Source organism: Pan paniscus, chromosome 6 (genome assembly GCF_029289425.2).
Source record: "Pan paniscus chromosome 6, NHGRI_mPanPan1-v2.0_pri, whole genome shotgun sequence".
Taxonomy (NCBI): domain Eukaryota; kingdom Metazoa; phylum Chordata; class Mammalia; order Primates; family Hominidae; genus Pan; species Pan paniscus.
In genome coordinates this window covers 22388353-22397087 of record NC_073255.2, presented here as the reverse complement: position 1 = coordinate 22397087, position 8735 = coordinate 22388353, and the positions used below count along the sequence as shown (strand labels likewise).

The window sequence follows — 8735 nt, the reverse complement described above, 5'->3', positions numbered from 1 at the left end:
ACATCTTATGAGATAAACAGGAGGAAATTACTATTGTGTCAATTTGGTAGCCAGGGCATTAACAATTTAGGTAAATTTCCAGGTCTGTACAAGGAGTCAGGATTAGAATAGCCTTCAGGTTTTGAAGGCAAATGCATTCTTCAAATCCGGGCTTCTGGTGAGTCACAGTGGTGAAGAAGAAGCCCCTTTTAAGAGATCCTTACTCTCTGCTATTTCTGTGGGTAGCACTGTTTTGGTTTATTTGAAACCAACTTCCTCATAAATCGTTAAGTTGGAAAGGATATGTGGTCAGTTTATTATTCTTAAAACATATGCAAAGGCATTTGTCTAGTCGTGGAAATAAAGTATAGTAGAAGCATCTCTTGTGCAATCTGTACTCTATTGCTCATATTAATTGCTTTCCTACACATTTAAAACTAGGTTTCAAGTGGATGGAATTATTCAGAAAGTTGAGTATATATTATTTGGCTATGTAAATATGCATATATACACATATATTCACATATATTTGAGAGGGAGAGGGAAAGAGTCTGTTTATATGGCCATAACTAAGGTAGTTGGAGGTAGTAGAAATAGTTGTTTTTAGTGTCAGGAATTAGGAAGAAAAATAAGGGCAACAGTGAAAGTGAGCTTGAAATGTCTTTCCTAATGATTGACTTGTTATAAAAGATTATTTCTCATTGACAGAAAAAAAAAGTTATCATTTTATTTTATTTTTTATTTTTATTTTTTGTCCAGTAGTTATTCTTTCTTTTACTTGCATTCTTTGTGTAACCTTGGCCAGGACACACCCTAAATTCTCTCCAACTCTTTTTCTTTTACTTTAAATTCTGGGATACATGTACAGAATGTGCAGGTGTGTTACATAGGTATGCATATGCCATGGTGTTTTGCTGCATCTATTGATCCATCCTCTAAATTCCCTCCCCTCATCCCCCACCCTCCAACAGACCCTGGTGGTGTGTTGTTCCCCTCTCTGTGTCCACGTGTTCTTATTGTTCAAATCCCACTATGAGTGAGAAGATGCAGTGCTTGGTTTTCCATTCCTGTGTTAGTTTGCTGAGGATGATGGCTTCTACCTTCATCCATGTCCCTGCAGAGGACATTATCTCATTCCTTTTCATGGCTGCATAATATTTCATGGTGTATATGTATCACATTTTCTTTATCCAGTCTATTATTGATGGGCATTTGGGTTGGTTCCATGTCTTTGCTGTGTAAATAGTGATGCAATAAACATACATGTGCATATGTCTGTATAGTAGAATGATTTATATTCCTTTGGGTATATACCCAGTAATGGGATTGCTGGGTCAAATGATACTTCTGGTTCTAGATGCTTGAGGAATTGCCATAATGTCTTCCACAATGGTTGAACTAATTTACATTCTCACCAACAGTGTAAAAGTGTTCCTATTTCTCCACGGCCTTGCCAGCATCTATTGTTTCTTGACTTTTTAATAATCACCATTCTGACTGGCATGAGATGGTATCGCATTGTGGTTTCTGATTTGCATTTCTCTAATGATTGGTGGTGTTGAGCTTTTTTTTCATGTTTGTTGGCCACATAAATGTCATCTTTTGAGAAGTGTCTTCATATCCTTTGCCCACTTTTTGATGAGGTTGTTTGCTTTTTTTCTTGTAAATTTGTTTAAGTTCCTTGTAAATTCTGGATTTTTGTCTGATGAGTAGATTGCAAACATTTTCTCCCATTCTGTAGGTTTCCTGTTCCCTCTGATGATAGTTTCTTTTGCTGTGCAGAAGCTCTTTGGTTTAATTAGATCCCATTTGTCAATTTCAGCTTTCTTTACAATTGCTTTTAGTATTTTAGAGATGAAGTCTTTCCCCATGCCTATGTCCTGAATGGTATTGCCTAGGTTTTCTTCTAGGGTTTTTATGGTTTGGGGTTTTACACTTGTCTTTAATCCATCTTGAGTTAATTTTTGCATAAGGTGTAAGGAAAGGGTCCAGTTTCTGTTTTCTGCATATGGCTAGCCAGTTTTCCCAGTACCATTTATTGAGTAGAAGAGCCTTTCCGCATTGCTTTTGTCAGGTTTGTCGAAGATGAGATAGTTGTAGATGTGTGGTGTTATTTCTGGGGTCTGTTCTGTTCCGTTGGTCTATGGGTCTGTTTTGGTACCAGTACCATGCTGCTTTGGTTACTGTAGCCTTGTAGTATAGTTTGAAGTCAGGTAGCATGATGCCTCCAGCTTTATTCTTTTTGCTTAGGATTGTCTTGGCTCTACAGGGTCTTCTTTGATCCCATATGAAATTTATTTATTCTATATTTCCATAAGTTATTGGGGTACAGGTTGTATTTAGTTACATGAGTAAGTTCTTTAGTGGTGATTTGTGAGAAAATATATGCTTTAAAATCTCTTTCAGATATGGGGATTATGATTTTCTCCTAAGTAGTTTACTTTTCTCATATAATAGGAAGTCCAGAGTAGGTGTTTGCTGGCATTGATTTAGGTCCCTGATGCTTCCATCAAAGATCCAGGATCTTTTTATCTTTTAGTCCAATTGTCCTTGTTTTGTTGTCTTTTATCCTTAGGATTGCTGCCTATGGTCACAAGATAGCTTCTGAAACTTCAGTTAATTACAGGATGCCTCATTAAGCAGGAAGCTAGAGGGAATGGGCTATGCCTCTTGTGCCTATCTCCTTTTGTCAGGAAAGCACAATGACAGAAGCCTACCAGGAGACTTCCCTGTACTTCTCATAGCCAGGACTGGACCACATAACTATACCTGGCTGCAAGGGAGACTGGGAAATAAGGAACAAAATTATGACTTGGTCAGTGTAGTCATACGCTATCACCTGTGCCAGGGCACATTGCTACCCCAAGGAATGAAGTGTGAGGGTAAATATTGGCAACAACTAGCAGCATCAGTCTCATAGGGTCGTAGATATATCCTTCTCTACTATGATCTAAGTAGTGCTCTTCTATATAATAGTATAATCCATGCATTCACTAAAAGAGAATTACTTTGTACTCTAAAATTCTTTACAAATGTCAAAAGATGCTGTGTGAAGTATCTTAGTATTTTTATTTATTGATTCTGTGTCTTTTATGTTTGTGGGGGAAAATTCAACTGATTTGTCAAAGATTTGATTACAGATACAGAATACAGTAGAATTATAAACCACCCCTCAAAATTTGTAAATAGAAATTATCATAAAACTTTCATGAAAGCAAAAAATATTTCCAAATTTAAGTTGTATAGTGTGTTGCACAGGAAATATTGTTGCTCTCACTTTCTTGATTCTGTAGCATTTGATAGTGAGCAGATACCAAAGTTAGATTCATATGTCCATGTTTCATCATTCAATCAAGATGTTGAAGTTCATATTTAAAAACAATCTTAATAAATATCTAGTAAACACTTTGTTTCAGGAATCATGCTAGCATACTTGCATGTATATGTACATATGCAAGTTAAAGTCTTCCTTCTCACAACAACAAATTTCTCAGTAACATAGGGTAGGATGTATAAAAAGTCTAAAGCACTAAGTTTGGGGTTTTATTTTGTTTCCAAGACTTGCAACTTGAGTCTTGATATGAACTAGGAGCCTCTAAATATGGGGTAGCTTGTCTTTTTTAAACAGAATAAAATGAACAAACATAAAATCAAAACGTGCTGTTTTTCTAACTTAGGGATATAGAGACGCAGCAAATATTAGGTAACAATATTTTCCTACTTTTGAGCCAATTGTTTTGGCATCCTGAAGACATAATTTAAGTTACATAGTCAAAAGAAGTAATGCTGTTACATGTGGAAGATATATTCACATACAATTTACATTTCAGTGTTCATTCTAAAGACATATGAATCAAAAATGATTGAAGGAAAATAAAGTATCTAGGTTCACAGATATTTATTTTGAAACCATGATCGTCAGGCCTGCATGATAAAGCATGTGCCTAAAAGGTGTTCTGGCTTTCACTTTGGAGATTTGGAAACAGTCTCAGGGACCAGTAACTTGCCCAAATTCTTGCAGGTTTCATAGCCATGACAGCTCTGGCAACCCTAAGGGTCTAAGGGATAAGATTTCTAAATCCACTTCATACAACTAACAGTGGTGCTCAACCATGACTCACATTAGAATCACCTGGAAAGCTTTTTTAAAAATACTAATGCCTGGCCTCTACCCTACAGCAGTGAATCCAAATTTTTGGTATTGGGGTCCAGGCATTGATTTTTTTTTTCTTTTTAAATAAAAACACTCAAAAAGCCAAAAATTTCCTCAGGTAATTTTATTATGCAGTGTAGGTTGAGAAACACTGATTATGCCATAGACCTGAGAATATGATTAATTGGGTTGTTGAATCAGAGTGATCCATAGCCAATGGGTTCTCAAACATTCAGTTCATGTGGTATTTAATGACCTGAAAGCAAATGCAGACAAATTTTTTGTGTCTTATTTGAAATGCTGTTGTCAGACATTATCATCTTTTCCAGCTATTCTTGTGTTTTCATTTTCAGGTGACTCATGCGGAAGAGTGTGCTTGCTTCATGTTGCAACTTAGTCCTTCACAAGGTTGTCCCAATGCCCCATTTACCTTTGTGGCCATTGGCACAGCCTGGAAGTTTAGAACAATGCAAGTCATCTCGAAATCTAAAACATGATTTCTGGTAATGCCTTAGGAAGTAGTTTCAGGTTAATTTGTATTTCCAAACCGCCTCGGACTCCTTCCTGAAACAGATTAAAAACTGCGTATTGGCAAAGAGTGAGGGGAACTAGGTGAGGGGGATTGGGCTAACACTGGCTCCTTGTGATTAGTCCTGATTTAAATGCTGGAAATGACAATGGAGTTTGTTTATGGCTTTTCTCACCCTGAAGATATCTTTACAGGAATATTTATTTGAACACTAACTGGGTAAAGATTTACAGGGGCTCAAACAATTCTTTTTCAAGGAGCTGAGGGCTTAATTTTTATCATACACATCAATATATTTTTTTCCTTACAGGAAATGTGTGGGTGTATGGGCTTTTAAAAATTGTATATCATACTCTTCTTTCTTGCCTCAATGTTGCTTTGATAAAATGATTTACTTGAATCTTAAACTGATTATTTACCAGCTATAGGACTTGGGAAAAATTGCTTAACTCCTATGAGACTGGGCACAATCATCTCTGAAGCAAAGACAGGGTTATCTGTGGCTTATTGTGGTTGCAGAAATTAAAGAGATAATTTTCATAAAGCACCTAGTACAAAGTCTGGGTTAGATAGTTCTCCAGTAAACATAATTTATCCTCTCTTCCTTCCTCTTTGGTCAAACAGAATATATTCTCCAGAAGAACCTGATATAAGTGGTGTGTACATAAATGAGAATTTGTCATTTTTTAATTTCCTCGAATATTCTGTAAGAGTAGACTTTAATAATACAGTTTTATAATACAGTAATACAGTTATAATGTTTGCCATGTGCTTTACTATGAGAGATGTTGATTGGATGGCTTGTCTTCTTTGGGAGAATTCAGTATCAGTGAGTGGAAAGGTTATTTTTGCATGTGGTTGGTCAGGCAACAGAGAAGTCACTCCATACAAGCAGCTTTCTACTCTGCATACAAGGTAGATCCACTGGAAGTCTCGTTGAGTGATGTGTTTGTGCAAACAGCAGTTAATGACCATGTAGGATAACCCATCATCAGAGCTCTATCCCAGCTGACTCAGAGTAGGATTAATCATGAAAGCCTGGATTTAGATGTGTGTCTGAAGATACATGTGTGCTGGGAAAGAAATTAGGCTGGACTTTTATAAAAATTGTTACAAAGAAGCAACAATAATTAGAATAGAAAAAATGGCCTTCAGCCGTTTAGTGTCCTGGTAGACATGAACCAACACAGCCCACTTCAGGCTGGCAGATGTGAGAGAATCTGTGGAAGGGAGGCTTGAACCATCTTGAAAATATTTCCCAAAGCCTCTGCTGCTGGGATACATGTCAGAAGTGCCCCAAGTCTGTTTATCTGGAGACATGGAACGCTTTATTCAAGGACCTGTGGAGAGAAGGCAGACAAGACTGTAGAGTCTGCACTCTCATCCTCTTGAGGGCACACCTTATTTACAAAAGGAGATTTAGATTACTTGATCCCATAAATCTTGGCATAGAGAAACTCAAAGCAAATATTTATTCTACAAGGATGGGTTAGCAGTGTTAAGGTACTGAAATTTACCTTGTACAACTTTAAAGAAGTTTATTGAGTTGTTAATGGAATAGCATTACCTATGATTAACTAATGTTGAGAAACTGTTGGCAGGTTCCTGGTAAATATTTAACAACACTTATGAATCAGACAACAGAAATGGAATAAAATTCCAAAAAAGCTATAGTTTTTTCATTTGGCTTGAAGTCAGTATAGAGAAGTTATTTAAAATAAGATTTTCATCCCACGGAATTGTCCCCTTTGTTATTGTATATCCTTCAGGTTTATGGGACAGCACTAGAGGAAAGTGACAGCCTCAGAGGACCTTCAGGTAAGCTGGCTCCATTTTGGTGACATACATATAGAGGCATAAATACCTGGTTTTTACTGAGAATACCCTGGATAATTATTAAATTGGATTTGGACTAAGGAAGAAAAGGTCTTCTTGCTTTTCATTTTCTCTCTCCACATGTATGTATGTATGTTTGTGTATGTATGTATGTTTTTATAAAAATATTTGCAACTTTGAACTCCTGAAATCCTAGACGCGGCTTCCTTGAACATTACTGTTTTCTGTTGAAAATTCTTTTCATGCCAATTCTATCTGACTAGTTTCAACTCTTCGATAACCAGGAGTCTGTAATAGATGATGTCATAGGGGTCTAGAATATTGGCGTCTGACTTCAAACAAGAGATCAAAACTAATTTCGAGACAAGTTCCAAGTGTGTTCGCTAACTGCTATAAAGAGCACTAAACATTCATGATTCATTTAACTGTGTCTACATCACATAGAATGAGTGGAGACTTGGTACTTTTCTAGTCATTTATTATCCACCTATGCTGACAGATCCCATTAATCAGACTAGTTGGTTAATTGACAGATCTCCATTTTGCTTTTTGTTTATAGATACTTCTGGTGTATAGATGCCAAATGTGGTATTCTATCATTGTGCACGATTCTTAAGATGACTTTCGGCCAGTCTAAACACTGCCTAGGAGTTGTTTATCATGCTTGATTTACTACTCCTCCTGAAGCATGTATACTATTAATTTCTGCTTGAGAATTTCCAACAAAGCAAACATTTACACAAAGAGGGTGATTCCCTTCTGGCTGTAGGGATGGATCAAGACAGTGGTACCAAAATAGATATGACTGTGTCCAAGCTCTTGAGACTTTAATCACATTTAATCACTGTACGAGTTGTGCTGGGAGGAAGGAAGATGTGGTGTCTCTCTGTGGCTGCACAATATATCTTGTCAACTCTTCAGCGAAGCTACGTACATGGCTGCAATAAAAGGGCTACCATGTGTGTGCGTGTGTGTGTGTGTGTGTGTTTGTATTTTTCCAACTTCATTTACCAGTTTTTAGTAGAAAGCCATATTTTGTGTATTTAAAAACACTGAGAATAGGGCAAGGCAAAAAAAAAAAAAAAAAAGAAGTTAGGATAAAGGAAAATTTCCCACAGGAATTACCAAGAATTTATCCTACAGAGGAAGTCCTTCTCAATTGCTTCTTGCTCATGGAAATATTTTCACCTGCCTTGCCAAGGCCTTGATACTGATATCTGGAAGGTATTAAGCAATCCAGAAAGTTTATTCATCAACTTTGATTCATCTTAATAAGAGAGCTTAGAAATCAAAGTTATTTCCCTCCTTCCTGCAAAAGGTTCAGGATTTGTAATGCTAAATGGCTTGCTCCCTACTTAGAGCAAATACTTTAGTCAAATTTGATATATTGACTCATAACCCACACATTAGAGCCAAACATGTCCTGTTATGAAAAATTAAGACTCTCTTGACACACAACTTGGCTCTGAATTTGAACCCAATAAACAGCTTTTGTTTAAATGCTCCATTTGAAAAGTAAATTAAAATACATTAGAATAAGTGTTTCTGATTCTCAAAGATATCACTGGATCCAGGGCAAAAAATCCTGCACATGTTGGGCTTCCTCTCTGAAATCAGTGCCCTTCCTTAGGGCTTCTGAACCAATGGATATGAATTTGAGGCTGGGGTAATGGCTGTGGTTGTTGCAAAAAAAGAAGAGAAGGGAATTGAGTCTGTCTTACAGAGGCAGATCCTGGTCTAGTGTGAAGAGCATCATTGATGCTTTGAATTGAACCTGAACTCTAACACCTCAGAAACTGCCACAGTTCTAACCATTAGAACCAAAAGATAATTGCCCAGATGGATGCACTGTGCATGATCTGCAATCATAGCATTTTGATAACTATAAATCAGCAATACTAAAAATACTGCTTTTTTTAACTAAAATATTTGAGATCCAAGGAAGAGCAGACTAGCAGCTAACTCCTAATAAAGGCAGGCTTCAAAGAAGTTACCCAATCAGACAATATGTTGCCCAGTTTTCCGCAAGAAAAAAGGTCTCTCAAACTTAAAAGCAGAGTTTTTTTCCACTGAAATCAAGAGAATCCTTTAGGTTATGGGGACATGATATTAATTATTTGGGGAACTTTAGATCTTGGCTATTTTTAGACTTACTTTTTCTGTATCTTTAAAAAAGTTTTCTAAATAGAGATGCTTTCATTTCTTGTAAATGTCAAAGCCACACTGCAGCTGTCTGCC

At 36.7% G+C, this 8735-nt stretch overlaps 1 long non-coding RNA gene across 1 annotated transcript in view; it reads left to right on the top strand.

The window, feature by feature from the left end:
* Positions 1-6321: 6321 nt before the first annotated feature.
* Positions 6322-8735, top strand: part of LOC130541687 (uncharacterized) — a 96362-nt gene continuing 93948 nt past the window's right edge. The window contains exon 1 of the long non-coding RNA XR_008955771.1: positions 6322-6479. This is a non-coding gene — a long non-coding RNA (uncharacterized LOC130541687). The remainder of the gene's footprint in view (positions 6480-8735) is intronic.